We start from the raw sequence: 17215 nt of genomic DNA, 5'->3' as shown, positions 1-17215 counted from the left end.
CTCTTAGTCCCAAAGGCAAGGTTACTTTCCGTTGCACAGTTTACTGTTTTCATAAAGGCTCCTTCAGTCAGAACCTCTTGACCTGTCAACATCTGGCCTTCACAACTGCCTCCTATAACCTTCTCCTGCCCAAGGGCTGGGAAAGATTTATTTCAAACTTCAAGACTTGAGATTGTTCCTTTTTTCCTTTTTTAATTTAAATAAAATTTCTTTCATCTATTTTATATACCAACCAGTTTCCCCTACCTCCTCTCCTCCCACCCTCTCTCACTTCCCAATTCCCCCCTTCCCACCCACTTCTCCTCCATATCCATTCAGAAAGGGGCAGGCCACCCATGATCTTGGACAAAGTATAGCACATCAAGCTGAGGCAGCACTGAGCTGCTCCCCTTACCTGGCAGGGCCAGGTAATCCAGCGTGGGGAACAGGTTACCAAAAGTCAGGTAAGCACCAGGGAGAAATTCTGCTCTCATTGTTAGAAGTCTTACTAAGAGACTGAGCTACATGACAGTCACACACATATAGAAGGCATAGGTTAGTCCCATTCAGGCTCCCTGACTGTTGGTCCAATGTCCATGAGGTCCCAGGGGCTCAGGTCAGTTGTCTCTGTGGGTCCCCCCATCATGACCACCCTGGTTGGTAGAATCCTTCCTCCCATTATTCCTCAAGACTCTCAGAGCTCAGCACGTACTTGTCTGTGGACCTCTGCCTCTGCTTCTATCAGTTACTCTATGGATTATCTTTGGTGGCAATTAGGGTAGTCACCAATTACAGTAGATGGCCAGCTCAAGCACCCTCTCCACCATTATTATCAGATCCCTGGGGCATCTCAGTTTCAACAATAGACTCTTCATCAAGATGGCACCCAACCATTTTCCTCTGAGGTGTGGGGAGTAACAGAATGGACCTCCTTCAGCTGCCAACCCGTTGAGGCAGAAGGGATATTATCTCACTGGAACTGCAGTTGAATTTGCAGTTCGCAAGAACTGTGGGCTGGCCGTGGAATAAGTACCATCTGCCTGTTTCCATGGGGCCTTTTCTTGCATTTTGTATGAGTGTCCTGCCTCAGCTGTCCTGGGTCACGCTTTGGGTTTCTTGGCTCTTCTACATCATTCTCTTTGAAGTAGCCATCCCATTGTTTATGATTCTGACCCTTCTCACTCACCATTCCACGTGGAGGCACATTGTAACCCACCATTGTGGTAAGTCCTGGTAGGCCCTTGTTTTTTAGATGACTCTCACTGTGTAGGCTAGGCTGTCCACAAACTTGCAATCATTCTGCTTCAACCTCCTGAATGGGATTACAAGTGTGTTTCACCACATCTCTTTTTAATGTAATTCTGAATACTTTTTGTAAATGTACAAGTTTTTGTGGCTTCGTCTAAACAGAAGTTTTGAATAAAAAAATGAAACAGTCAGTCATACAGACAGAAATGGTGCTGCACACAAGAATAAATGCTGCTCCTAGTCTTCTTAGAGAAACAAGACATGGTCACCTGAAAGAGAGGCAACAAGGCAAAGCAATTACCGATAAGTGCCTGTGATAAATGATGCAGGCAGCACATACTGTTATTCTATGTGCAATTATTGATCTGGGAAGTGAGTTCTGTTGCTGATAAAAACCCAGTGATAAATGGTACACTCAGTAACAACCTTTCAGAAGAAGAAGGTGGACTCAGAGAGATCTAGACTGGACTTGAAAGTAGGTGTGCAGGGAAAACAATGAAACTCTAAGAATGGGCATTGTTTATTTTATTCCTTAGCTTGTTTAGGTTTTAAAAACATACAATGAAAGTAACATTTTTGATATCTAAATGAAAATATTTTTTACTTGGATGTACATTTGTATAGCCACCACTAAAATCTCCTAAATAGTTTCACTACTTGAAAGCATCCCATCATGCTATCCCTTGGCAGTCCCACCCTCCGGATCCCTAACCCCTCCCTCTCTTGCCACTACTATCTGTCCTTCCATGACTACTGTATAAGTGGAATTACAGTATGATCAGTTTCTGAGACTGGCTGATTCCTCCGTGTTACTGTAGCTATCATGATGTCATTCTTGTGTGCTGCTGAGAAGAAACTCACTGTGACAGTGACAAGGTCTATCCACACACCTGTTGATGTCCATGGAGTAACACTCAGGTGGGGACATTTTGAATGGAGTCACTATAAACATTTGTGTCCAGGTCTGAAGTAAATATGCAGAAGTGGAAATAGTAAGTCAGATGGTGAGTTAGCCATTGGGCGTTATTGTTTTCAAAATCTGACAGTTTTCCTGAGAATCCATCACATTTTATATTCCGAATAATAATGCATGTAAACTTCATTTATTCTGCAAAGTTAATTCACAATATTGTCAATCTTATTTTAGATGTGCCAACAGTTATATAGCAATGTAATTTCATGTTTTTTATTTGCATTTCCCAAATGTCTAATGATTTAAAACACTTTGTATGTGCTTTCTTCCCAATTACACATCCTCTTTAGGGAATAATTTATCTTTTAAATTTTTTTCTTGTGATATTTGGTCTTTATTTTTTATTATGATACTAACATGTTAAATGGAATTTTATAACATTTTAATAAAAATACCTTGCAAGTTCTGTTACCATCTGTTGAAGTAATAAAACCATAATGAATAATATCTTATATTTCTTCCCAAATTGTAGAATGTTTATTTGTATAAGTATATGCTTTTAAACAAAATTGGATTCATATTGAAAAAAATCATTTTGATAAGATAGCCTTCTACCTCCATTGCCTTATTTATCTCCCTGAAATATGGTGCTATGAATAAATTTTTAAGTTCAATCAAGAATGAAAAGGTAAAAAAATAAATAAATCAAGTGCCAAAAGATAACTTACTTCTCAATGGGAAATTCCATTTCCCCCGGCAATGTAATAGTCAGTCTGCATATTATTCAAATAACAGTATCTCGAGCTAGAGTAATAAATAAATCTTGATATCTCAACAACTCATATCATGGACTCCAACAAGTGACATGGCTTCCTTTATCACCTCAAACTTACTATCTTGTCTTGGTTTTTCCAGACACCAGAAGATAGAAGTGGGAGCAACAGCCATAATTGCTTTTATCAAAGTTATACGTCACTTCTTCCCTTGTTCTTTGGATGTAGAGGAACAAGGATCTGAGGGTCCTGACTTGTTCTTGCCTGACAGGTGCCAAGGGTGGAACCTGACTTCACTCATGAGCACAGGGACATTTCGGGGAGTGAGAAAGTTCTACCTGGCAAAAAATGTGTGTGTGCCTTCATTAAGCAGTAGTTTTATGGTCACCTAAAAATGAAAAACTGCAAATCATTAAAAATTCTAATTATAGTCAAATTATAATTATAATTTTAGACAATTATACAATATACAATAATTATAATGTAATTCTAATTATAGACAATAGAGTAAGCTTAAGTTGAAAAAGGAAGCCACATCACCTGTTAGAGTCCATAATATGAGTTGTTAAGATATCAAGATTTACTTATTACTCTAGCACAAGATACTGTTATTTAAATAATATACAGGCTTGGGAAGCAGAGGCTGGCAGATCTCTGGGGGTTAGAGGCAAGCCTAGTCTACAAAGTAAGTTTCAGCCAGTAGCCTCCCTTTCTCACTGTGTTAGTACATGTAAGCATGTGACCTAGTCCAGTCAACAAGAGGAATTTGCCATCTTCTAATGTCCTATTTCCTTCCCCCACAATAATGATAGTGAAATGCCCAGTTATTAGTATTCTTTGATTTTAAAATTAATCTCATTGAAATGACTTAAATAATTATAACAGGCATATATAACACCTAAGACAGACAAGAGAATCTCCCTAGTTATCAATCTAATGCAATCATTTTGGACAAAAGCCCCGTTTGTAGTCTTTAAATCCACACCTTCTACGCTGTTATCCATTCGCATAACTTACTTTTTATTAACTCCTTGTATTGATTAAAATAAAAATCAATATCATCATTTCCCAAACAGCTGCTACTTTGTAAATATTTGCCACAAGTCAATCCTGAGCTTGGCTGGAGGGAAAAATGCTGTGAGCAACCAGCATGTTGAGGTCATTAATTGAAGATACCAATTTTGACCCTCAAAATTACGATTACTCCCAAGAAGAAAGTAGAGGCAATGGCAAATAACACGCCATGAACCTTGAGATCAGTTTTTAAAGTTTGTGGAGAAAACTTTAAGGAAGAAAAGTAGGCAAACATCCGAGCAACACCTGGGATGGGTACCCCTTGCTTTGGGTCTGTCGCTTAGCATCTCTAGATGATGGTGGGAGTTTTAGGACTACTCTCCTCTTGATTTCTACTTTCTTCGTCCAGGTACCACCTCCTAATAGTCCATTCAACTATGAACTCATGATTGAATGATAAAGTAAAAACCCTTATGATCTAATCATAAGGCCATGAACTGGCAACCATTATCCCTTGGGCCTTCATGGAACATTTTTAGAGTTAAACCACAGCAGATCTTTAAGTATTATTTTTGACACAAAGAGTATTAGGTAGACTACTGCACCAGCTCTGTCTTCAGTGACACCATGTTAGCACCTTGAAAGCAACCAGGGAAACTGCACATACAACAGATCAAATCTCCACTTATAATTTTATTGATTGTCTATATCACATGTCAAAAAAAACTGCAACCCATATAGTTTACAAAATAAAGTCTTACTTAGTAATATCATGCTTTCCAAACCTACTTGCAAATATTGAAAATGTAAGCCGCCTATACCCATGAATTTGGAACATTCTGAGAGATAATAAGCCATTATTTATGTTTATGGTAAAGTGTATTGTGGGTTTTATTACTTATTTGAATTTATTAATTATTTAAATTACTTATTTAATTCTTCTTATGGAAAAAATTTCAAAGAAATATATTATAAAGTGGCAACCTAGTTCTCTTTATCTGCACAGCCTAAAGTCATCCAAGAAAGGAATTTGGGTTGAGGGATTTCTAGGACTAGTTGGCCTGTGGGCATATGACAGTGGAGGATTATCCTGTTTATTAATTGATGCAGGACAGCCCAGTTCAGTGTGACTGGGACCATTCCCTGGACAGGTAGTTATAGACTGTATAAGAAAGTGCACATGAGCCTGTAAGCCAGCACACAGCCTTTTCCATGGTTTCTGTTTTAAATTCATGCTTGAGTTCCAGCCCTGACTTCCTTCAAGGAGAGACTATAACCTAAAAGCTGAAATAAAGCCTTTCCTCCCCTGGGTTGTTTTGGTTGTGATGTTTGTCACAGTGAGAGAAAGGAGACTACAAGAAATGAAATAATAATAGAGTTTGGGTTTTGTTTTTATGGTACTGAGTATCAAACCTACGTCTTCACACATGCTAGGCAAGCATTGGACCACTGAACTATATCACCATCCTTTAGCTTTTAATAGTGCAAGGACTGTAATAACCACACACAGATTTTTCACAGAGTTGGGTATTGTGCATTTCCCAGTGTACCACTTCCTTCCTTCTAGCTATCTCAAGGGGGGCAGAGTAGCACTACCTGTGAGAAAAGCATTGTGGTCAAGTTGCCTTCCTCTTTCCTTCTTGACTCTTATTCAAGAAAAAAATCTTCACAGAGAAGGAGAAGGAAGAGAAGGAGGAGGAAACAGAGACATTTCAGAGTACTGATGGCCTCGTTGTGTAGAATCTGGGTCCAGGGAAGAATCACAAAGGACAAGGTTAAAGTTTTCATAAGTCATAAATTGGCATGGATTAAATTTTTCCAAAAACTGAAAGTAATTAAAACACTTTGAATCGGCACAAGATATTATAAAACACTGAAAAAGACCAGAATAAGTAGGAATTAAGACAAAGATAAGGAAAACATGAAAAAAATTAAAAAACAAAAATGTATTTGCCCCATGCACACCCAATTCAAACTACACAAAAATGTAGCTGAGTAAGTCTAGGACGAAATAGTCATTTATTCAAGGAAATGAGAGCACGGCCATTATCACTGCATGATGCCCCAAGTAGGACATTTCTTTCTGGCATTTGTCCCACAGGCACAATGCTTGCAAGGCAATATAATAAATAAGCATATAAGTGACCTGCAACCTAACCTATCATTATCTTACTTTTAGAAGTCAACATGACCTGTGTCACTTCACTCTGCAGCCACTGCATTCCAACTCAAGTTCCTCATCCTGGTCTCTCAAACATTCTCCTGGGTCTGCACATTCATTCAAGTGTCCCAGATGTATCTTCAGGAGTCACCAAAACCTCTCAAGCTCAAGCATGCTTGTTCTCCCCGGTAAGTACCAACTTACTCCCCCTGCCACCTTCAAAGTTTTGCCTCCCAAGTGATTTCAAGTTAACCTGGTTATATAAGATTCGTAGCCATCTTTCTTCCAGCGGAAACAGTGAACCTACTCATGTTATCTCCTTCAAGTATAATACAGCTGAGCATGCTGCAATAGCATGAAAACAAGAAACAAAGTGTGTGTATTGCTAATCTGAGCTTCTCAAACTGTATGAAGCAAAGTTTTCATAAATATTTTCCTAATCAAATCATTGTTTTAATCTGCCCATGTCCAGGTCTCTTGCTAAGGTGTGTGTAAGCATCAGAAAGAGAAGCCGGCAATAGGATCAGAGACAAAGGAAGTACAAAACAAGGAACGAACATGTGCTGGGGCCTTGCTGGTCAGCACTACTCTAAGAGCACCAGCAACCACAGATTTATTAGGCGAAATATGAAGTATGAAGGTTCCCACTTTCCTCTATAGAGTTTCCAGTTTTCATAACGATTTCCCAAGCCAAAGCACATTGTGTGCCTGTCAGTATTCTGAGTTCTCTATCACCCTTCCCACCAAGGACAGAAAAGTTGAAGGGAATGTCAAAAAACCTGTACTCTAACTGCTACCATCAAGTCTGTGCAGAGCAGAAACCATAAACCTTGTCCTTCTAATGATGCAGAGATCTATTTGAATAATGAGCATTTACGTAGGAAAGCAGAGCTAAAACAATAGGCTGGTTTACAATCACAAAAATTTGGTTTCAAAGTCTGTCTCCTTCTCATCTTAGATCTGCATCACTTGTCCATTTTTCAGAGACTATAACAATATCCCTCTAGCAGCATTAGGGTGCATATTAAATGAAATACTAGTGATAAACCACTTATGGTCCATTCCTGACACTCAATAGATTCCATCCAAATGGAAAATATCCAAACAACTTCCTGAACCTCCCCCACTGTACCTGAGTTTTTTGTATTAATATCTTCATAGCTACGTTGTTACTGGTAATAACATAAACTCGTAGCTACATGGTTTTGGGTAATAACATAAATAACGAGTATGTAGGGATTGAGTGAATGCATTTTCTTCCCCCACAGCAAAGCACTTTTTCCAAAATGCAATTCCATTAAGTGTAATGTGAATTAAACAGAGAAGTTAAAGCTAAAGACAGACCAAAATCTTCCAGTAGATAGGAAGTATGTACTCTAATAACATGGGTAAATCAGGCAATGACACCAGAATTGCCTGTGTCCGACCCTTAGCTGATGTATTAAGAGTTCTCTAGAAGAACAGACATGATTTAAGAGAAAAAAAAAGATGAATTAATGGGATTATCTTTGTTACGGTTTCTATTGCTGTGCCAAACACCATTACCAAAGAGCAAGCCCAAGAAAAAAGGGTTAAATTGACTTCCATTTCCATATCACTGTTCATCAGTGAAGGAAGTCAGGACAGTAACTCAAACAGGACATAATCCTGGAGACAGGAGCTGATGCAGAGGACATGGAGGGATGCTACTTACTGGCTTGCTTCTCATGGCTTGCTCAACCTGCTTTTCTTATAGAACTAAGGACCAACAGCCCAGAGCTGGCACCACCTGCAATAGGCTGGACTCTCCCCCATTGATCACTAGTTGGAAAATGTCTTACAGTTGTGTCTCTTGGAGGCATTTTCTCAACTGAGACTCCTTCCTCTCTGATGACTCTAGCTAGTGCCAAGTTGATACACAAAACCAGCCAGTACAGCTGACTGCCTGTCAACTTGACACACAAACGCATCACTATTAAGCCACAACCCTTCCTTTCTCATTCATCTCCAAGACCTTGCATTAAGAAAAATAATTTAAAAATTCCAGTCTTTACAAATTCAAACACATTGAAATTTCAGTCTCTTTAAAATAGCCAATCTCTTTAAAAGTTCAAATCTTTCATCGGAGGGATCCTTTAAAAACCAAAATTAAAAACCTTCAAGAGGGAAGAACCAGGGCTCTGTCACAATCTGGACTGAGCAAAACCAAACTGCAACAGTATAAATAACTTAATGTCCAATTATCTGGGATTCACTCACACTTTTCTAGATTCCTCCAACTTTGCCCTCTACAGCGCACACAGCTTGTCTTCTAGGCTCTGGCTGGCTTCACCCACTGCTGCTGCTGCTGTTCTTGGTGGTCACCCCAAGATGGTGCTGGCATCTCCAGAACGCTGGTGTCTTCTGCTGCAACTGGAATTCACTTTCATCAATAGTCTCTCATCGTTCTCTTCATAGTGCCAATCCTCAATTTCATTGCGTGACCCCTTCAGTCCAGGGCCTTCAACTGCTACTGAGGCTGTGCATTCACCAATGGCCTCTCCTGGCCTCTCACAGTGTCAGGTCTCAGCTTCTCTCCAAAACCATTTCATGTCTTCAAAACCAGTAACACCTAGGTGACTCTTACACACTACCAAGTTCAGATGCCAGCATGAAGCCCAACCTTGGTCACTTGGTCACAGATTCTCTGGGCTCCCAGATTTCACCTCACTGATGCTGGTCTCTTCTTAGTCACTGCTAATTGCATAGCTCCAGCTGACCAGCATCAAGTATTCCAGCAAAGCGAGGTTTTGCTTTAGTAGTTCTGGTATCTTGATTCTTCAGGCCCAGCTAACCAGAACCACAGAATCTTAATTCAAAATAACAAATGGCCCTGGTAGACCCTTTAAATTTCTTTCTGAAACTTTGCAAGTCAGTTGTCCATCCTCTGTACTGCTCTCAAAATTATTTTTCAAGCTCCCATAGAACATTCCATAGAGCTCTTAACACTCAATAGGTCTTCTAGTCCAAAGTCCTTCCACAGTCCTCTCCAAAACATGGTCAGGTCTGTCGTAAGCAGGCCCCACTCCTGGTGCTAATTTGCCTCAGGGTTCCTATTGCTGTGACGAAACACTATAACCAAAAAGCAAGTTGCAAAGGGTTTATTTGCCTTACACCTCCAGATCATAGTTCATCATTGGAGGAAGTCAGGACAGGAATCCAGGCAATGCTCAAACCTGGAGGCAGGAGCTGACACAGAGGCCACGAAGGAGAGCTGCTTACTGACTTGCTTCCCTGGCTTGTTCAGCCTGCTTTCTTATAGAACCCAGTACCAGCAACCCAGGGATGGCACTACCTACAATGGGCTAGGCCCTTCCCCATTGATCACTAGTTTAGAAAATGCCTTACAGCTGAATATCATGGAGGTATTTCCTCAACTGAGTCTCCTTCCTCTCTGATGTCTCTAGCTTGCATCAAGCTGACATACAAAACCAAGCAGTACACGGATTTATTTGAATGGCTATTAGGCTGTGATCCAGGTAGCCCAACAATGGCACCCTACCAAAGGAAGGTCCAAGAAACTAGCAGTTATTCAACCATGATGCTGGATGTTGCAGCTGGTCTTCAGTATATGCCAGAATTCCTAAGAAGTAGGCTGTAATGATGGTGAAGAAATGAACCCACCAATGAGAGAGAGGACACCCAAGCAAAGAGTTAGCATCCTCCTTCCATGACCTTGATATAGACTGCCACCAGAGGGTCTGGTCCCGATTAAAGGCGGATCTTCCCACCTCAAAAGATCTGGATTAAATGTGTGTATTCCCATCTCAAAATATCCGGATTAAAATGGGTCTTCCCACGTCACTGATTTAAATAGGAATAAATCCCTCACAGGTGTACATGGCCACTTGAGTTTTAGTTAATTCCAGATGTAGTAAAGTTGACAAACAAAAATAGCCATCACAGCTGACCATTTCCTCTTGTCCCCACAAAAGCTCTAGCTAATGGAGAAGTCCAGATGACCAAACAGGAATCACTGTCAATTATGTTACTAGTCAGGCCTGTATCAATCACCCTGGCATGTGGGAGCAGGGGCTCAGCTGTACACTGTGAGGAAAAATAAAGTTCAGGTCTTAGGACACAGTAGTGTTCAGACCCTTTCCAAATATGAGCCCAGACTATGAGAAAGCAGCTGCAGAGACTATCCTGCTGCTGGGTGGTTGCCTGGGGAACACAGCACTGAACAAAATGAGAAGAGGGCAGAGGGTGGGAGAAAGCAAAAACTGAGATCAAAGAGCTTGGGATGTGCTGCTGTCAGACCCCACCCCCATCCCTGGCACTTTGATCCCATCCACTGCAAATCTACCTGATCAATTAGCTGTACCACTGGCCTCCTACTGGGAGAGAAAGGAACCATGGAGTGGCAAGCAGTCCCACCAGCTTTGTCCATGGTGTGCATCTCGAGCTTGGTATACCTGCTGAGACATACCCGGGCATCTCAGAAATGTTGGATGTGGTCTACCATAGGACATGAACATGAAAAGTGGTGTAAGAAACTCCACAAACCTAAGATCTAAGAGCCCTAAAGGATGAGTCGGGGGGATTTCAAGTTTGAAACTAGACTGGGCTACATAGCAAGAAGCAAGGGAAGAAGGAAGAAACAGACAAGAAGGAATGTAGGGAGGCAGGGAGGGTGGAAGTAGAGAGGAAGGGAGAGTGGAAGTAGGGAGGAGGGGAGTGGAGGAAGTAGGGAGCAAGGGAGGGGAGGAAGTAGGGAGGCTGGGAAGAAGGAAGTAGGGAGGCAGGGAGGGGTGAACATGTGCTTTACAGCCCACCACATTCCAAGTTATTCTAGGGATCATTGAAAAAACAGACTGTCTCCAAGGGCAGGGCCTGTCCTTGGAAATAATGACACGTGGCAAATTTGAACAATTGGGTGATTTTCCACCCATGCCCTTTTTTCTTTTTTGTCTCTTCCAAGCCTGCATTTATAAAAGATAAGGGGAAAGTGTCAAGTGAAAAACTTGCTGGGTCTGAGTTAGTGTTGCTTTGGTTTGGGGTTGTCTCACATCTGAAAAGTATTTTTAATTCAAGAAACTGATCTTCAAAAAGAAGAAAAAGATCCCAAACCCCAACTTTGCTGTGAAGACTGCCTCTGGTCACTTCAGCAGTCAGCCCCAGGGCTCTGTTCCTTCCCCAGCAAACAAAGCAAGGCTTCACACTGGAGGCTTTGTACTGTTCTGTTCTGAGACTCCAAAAGTGAAGACATGCCTACAAAAGGTAGATGATTCCTGCCAGCCAACTCTTAGGTTCCTTTCCGGCAACCAAAGGAGACCATCTCCCCAGAATGCCACAGTCCCCGTGTGCTTTCAACTCTACTTGGCGGGCCGAGACCCTGACAGTCTATGGGAGCCACCCAGTGGTGAGCAGGTGTTTCTGGGTCCTATGGCAAAGTTGTCAACAAACGCAAGGGTTCCTGAGCCCAGGTCAGAAGACTCTGATTACCCTCAAGCCCCCATCCTTCTCTTTCCTTCGCTCCTCCCTCCCTGTCTTCCTCAGGCAACATTCTACCAGGCAGCAGAAAATCCCACTTAAACATGCCAGCCCTCTCAGAAATTAGGAAAGAAAAGTCTCAATCTACCAACTCAGGGCACTGTGAAATAATGTGCCAAGGGTAGAACTGCTGCCAGGTCGGAAGGCAGAGTCTACTAGAATGCCCTCTCAGCTGCAGAGCTGGCACAGACTCCACATAGTCGTCCCCCCCCCCCCCAGGCTTCCTCTTCCCTGAAAGAGGTGGGCAGGGAGGGCTGCTTGCTTTTCCATTCTCCACCTCTCTCCAGGGCCTGTCATTAAGAGGATGAACTCTAAGAATCACGGTGCCGTTGCCCTCCAGGGTTCTGTGTTGCTTCCTAATACTGAAATGTGGATCATGTTATATAATATATCTAAATTCTAATAGGCAACTCCAAATTCCCATTTTAAGGCAAGAGATAAAACCACTATAAGTCAATGTCTTTGGAGATCTAATCACCACTCCTTCCATTTCTTCAGGCATGGTACCGTGAGTGGCAAAAAGATTACTCTGAAATAAATTCTTCATCAGGACGAAGTTTTGAATGAATCAAGTTTAAAACTCAGAACATAAAAAAAGACTGAAGGCATATGCATAGGATGCTACTGAATTATTTAGAATTGTTACTGTATACTGATAAAGTGGGAAATCTGGCCATGGCAACAGCTTGTCCAATAGATGCAATTAGCACCTCACACGTGCATGCGTACATACACACACACACACACACACACACACACACCATTATAGAGTGTTAATAGTTAATTCCCTATGTTTCAAAGCTTTCAGTATATAAATTCAAAGGCAAAGTTAGCTAATGAAATTTATCAGAGACAACATGGCTTCAAAATTAATACCAAAAGAAATTTTGCAAAAGCAATTATATCACAATTGTTAAAATTAAAATGGTAATGGGGGTAATCATGAACTAAATAGTCCATTTCTGTTCATACACATGTATACACATTAATTAATTAATTAATTAATTAATTAATAAGTAAATAAATAGATAAATGTGATTTAAAATCTTTTGGCAAAAAGAGTAAGAGAGAAATCATGAGACTGACAGAGTTTTTGTCATAGAATGGAACTTTCTCCATCAAATTCCATTTAAGCTCACAATATTAAACTATTTTATTTAAACAGTGTTGGATTTGTTAAATTGCAGTTCAAGCCCTGGGCTTATTCAATGGACCAGTTGTGTATATATAAGGCTGACTACATGCTTCAAGTTCTTTTTTACTGATGAATACAACTGGGCTGGGCTGGATTATATGGAAAGCCCTGTGTTAACAAACAAACCCAGCATTCCAGAAGGGAAAATAGAAAATACTGTCAAATTAGGATTCTGCTAGGAAAGTTTAATAAGGGAATTGTTTGACCAGATATGGGAGGGAAAGAAGGTGATGCTGTACCCTGAAGCTATGGGCAGCAGCCTGCCACTAACCTTAGCAAAGGAACAGATATGGATCAGTTCCCAGAACACAGAAAAGATGCATAGAAAGCCTATTGGGAAGGATTAGAGAGTAGCCTTCCCCTTGAGAGTCTTTCTGTACTTCCTAGTGGCCAAACAAAATGGGACAAAGAACAAAGCAGTCCTTAATGCTCCCTAGAGGTCAGCCTCCTGGGACACTGGCGGTGGGAGTCAAATGAAGGTGCCTGACATACAGGATAATCCCATTTAATTTCCATAAAAGTTCTTATTCACCCTAATTCAATATTAGATTGAGATTTAGAGAAATTAAGTAAAATTTAAGTCAAATAAAATGACTAAGTGAAGGAATCAAGATTAGTGTCCAGCTCTGCCCACACCTATGATCAAAACTACTGGTGAGGAAATTTTCAAGTAAATGCATGAAACTAGACAAAACTCTCCTGAGTAAAGTAATCCAGACCCAGAAAGATAAATATGGTATTATTCAATTATTTGTTTATATTAGCGCCAAAATCAATTATAACTGTACTGATATTTCATTTGGATTTTAATAAATAAAGCTTGCCTGAAGATCAGAGAGTAAAACAGCCCCCACTAGTTAGCCTTAAAGAGCATGCAGTAGTGACGCACACCTTTAATCCCAGTAGCCACACTAGTTTGCCATAGAATCCAGGCAGTAGTGGTGCACACCTTTAATTCCAGCACTAGAGAGAAATATAAAACAGGAAGAGACAGCTCTCACCTACAGTCTCATTCTAAGACTCCTGGAGGTAGGATCGCCATTTCAGACTGAGGTAGAGGTAAAAATCAGTGGCTGGCTGTTTTGCTTTTCTGACCTTCAGGTTGAATCCCAATTTCTGTCTCAGGGTTTTATTAATTGTGCTACAATAACCAAGCACAGCGGTTAAGTATAAAGAGACTAGGAGGGACAGATAACTCTTCCTAGAATAGATAGGTAAGGAGGGATGGGGTAAGCTGGAACAGGAATACTGAAAGAGAGCTAAAATTAAGGACCATTTGAAGGTTAGTATGGAAACCTAATAATGTGTGTGTGTGTGTATGTAAACAATGTAAATGAAATTGCCAAATAATGGGGGAAAGAGAAGTTCATTGAGCCATCTCTTGTTACCAAATGAAGCTTCCAGTACTGAGAATGGATTACATCTAAATGAATTGTTGGCCAAAGGGGCTCCATGGGAACCTCCGATTAACCCAGGCTGTTGCCAAGACTATAGATTGATCTCCACAAACTAACAACAAGGCTTTACTGCTGAAAATTAATTAATTGAATTAAATTAATTTAATTAAAGTTTAAAGCTGGTACCTACATAGAACTTTCATGCCTACATTTTAGTCTCTTTGGTAACTGAAGGTACTCTGCATCCTGCCAAAAGAGACATGTAAACCCAACCCAACTTCAAGTTCTTTGATCTACAATGGTGTCCTGCCTGCAGGACTAGTGCTGGTTAAATGATGGCACAAAGCTTGTGGGAATAGCCAAGCAGTATTTTATTTGACTTAAGGCCCACTCTGTGAGATGGAACCCACACTCAACACTGTTTGAGTGACCAAGAACCTGAGACTAGATAGCTTAGGGACCTAGGGGAAAACCATATACAACCATTCTACAAAAATAACATGGCAATAAAATAACATTGTGCTATGCTTGTATTTGCAATAGAGGAATCTCAAATGGCTAAGAAACACTTAAAGAAACATTCAGCATCCTTAGCCAGTAAGGAAATGCAAATCAAAACTACTCTGAGATCCTATCTTACACCTGTCAGCATGGTTAAGATCAACAATACAAGTGACAGCTCACACTGGTGAGCATGTGGAACAAGGAGAACACTCCTCCATTGCTGGAAATCACTATGGAAATCAATATGGTGGTTCCTTAGAAAATTGGGAATCAACCTACTATATGGCTGAACTCTTTCATTCTTGGGCATATACCCAAAGGTTATACCATCCTACCATAAGGACACTTGCTCAATCAAGTTCATTGCTGCTTGATTCATAATAGCCAGAAACCAGAAGCAACCTAGATGTCCCTCAATGGAAGATAAAAGTTAAAGAAAATATAGAATATTTGCACAATGGAGTATTTCTCAGCGTTAAAAAAGTGACAACATGAAATTTACAGGTAAATGTGTGTAACTAAAAAAAAATCATCCTGACTGTTGTAACTCAGACTCAGAAAGACAAATATGGTTGTATTTGTCTTACACAATCTTATCAGTCATTAAATAAATAATAACCATGTTATAATCCATAGACCCAGAGAGGATAGGTGAAGAGTAGGGGTCTAGCTGGGAACACATGGATCTGCATGGGAAGGGAAAATAGAATAGATTTTACAGGTGGACTGGAACAGGTAGGGAAGAGAGCAGAAGGGATTGTGGAAGATGGGATGGAAGAGCGTGTGGAGATAGATAGGTGGCTGGAATTGGGAGTTATTGGGGGGGGGGTGGAAATCTACTAGCCTGGAAACTTTCTGGAAACTATGAGCATGATCCTAGTGAGGACTCCTAGTAATGGGGAATATGGAGTCTAAAGTGGCCACCTCTACTAGCCAGGCAAAGCTCCCAGTAGTGGGAATGAGTTTCATTCTGTTGAGTTGTTGTCCATGGCAGTTCTATGAAGATCTCCAAACAACCCAGAGCCCTAGATATCCCAGAGTCCTAGGGAAGAACCAAACATGACTGGTATAAGAAACAAAAATGATTCCTAATGATATTCTGCCATGCTCATAGGTCAGAGTTTTATCCAGTCATCATCAGAGAGGCTTCCTCGGGTAGCATAGGCCCACAGCCAGACATTATGCAGACAGAGGGAGAGTCTAAATTGTAGGTCTCCATCAAATCCCTTAGAGCTCAGGGAATCCTATGGAAGAGGAGGCAGAAAACTTGCAAGAGTAGAGAGGGTGAAGGACTCCAGGAAAACAGGGTCCTCTGAATCAACTAAGTAGAGTATACATGAACTCACAGAGACTGAAGCAGCCAGTACAGATCCTACATGGGTCTGCACCAGGTCCTCTGCATATATATTATAGCTATTAGCTTAGTATTTTTATGGGACTCCTGACTATGAGAATGAGTGGGTATCTGACACTTTTGTGTGCTCTTGGGGTTCTATTTCTCCTGTTGGGTTGCCACATCCAATACCAATATGATAATTTTGCTACATCTTCTATTTTCATTTTGTTGGGTTTGGTTGTTGTCTCGTAGGAGCCTGTTCTTTTCTAATGAGAGACAGAAAGGGAGTGAATCCAGAAAGCAGAGAGGTGGGAAGGAATTGAGAGGAGTACAGGGATAGAAAACTATATTCAAGATATTTTATATGAGAAAAGAATCCATATTTAACACAGAGAGAAGAAAGAAAAAAGAAGGAGGAGAAGGAGGAGGAGGAGGAAGAGGAGGAGGAGGAGGAGGAGGAGAAGGAGAAGAAGAAGAAGAAGAAGAAGAAGAAGAAGAAGAAGAAGAAGAAGAAGAAGAAGAAGAAGAAGAAGAAGAAGAAGAAGAAGAAGAAGAGAAGAAGAAAATTTAGTTTTTTTTTTTTTCAAGGTCTCACTGATGAAGCAAATCACTCTGAAGCTGCCCAGCAGTTGACGGCCAACTGAAAATAAACCCAGAAGCGTTCTTGGAGATTCCTTGCCTCATGATGTCATGTCAAGGGTTTTGTTAAGCTTATTTTTTGTTTTTATTTTATTTACGTATTTTTGCCTATCTTTTTACCAGACAGGTCCTTTGTATGTATGTGTATATACATACTACAGCTTCCAGTTTAGCGTTATCATGATATTCCTCAGTGTGCAAACAAGTGGGGCTCGGCGTCATGTTTCTTGTGACTGTCTTTGGCCTCTTTTTCTTCTGCTTTGTCCTATTCTGATGTGTTTGGTTTTGTTTTATTTTAATTTATTTTTTATTTTGTTAACACTACTTAGAAGCTCGTTTGTTTTCTAACAAGAGTCATAAAGGGAGTGGATCTGAGTGGGAGGGAGGATGGGAAGGAACTGAGCGGTGTGGAGTAAGGGGAAACTGTAATCAAGTTACATTATGTGAGAAAAACTCTAATTTCAATAAAATTTAAAAAATACTGGTTTTCTATGAATGCCTTACCAGTAAGAATCTTTTAAAACATTCCAGTTTCAAAAGCTGCG

Source organism: Chionomys nivalis, chromosome 14, assembly GCF_950005125.1.
Source record: "Chionomys nivalis chromosome 14, mChiNiv1.1, whole genome shotgun sequence".
Classification (NCBI taxonomy): domain Eukaryota; kingdom Metazoa; phylum Chordata; class Mammalia; order Rodentia; family Cricetidae; genus Chionomys; species Chionomys nivalis.
Note: the sequence above shows the minus strand (reverse complement) of the source record.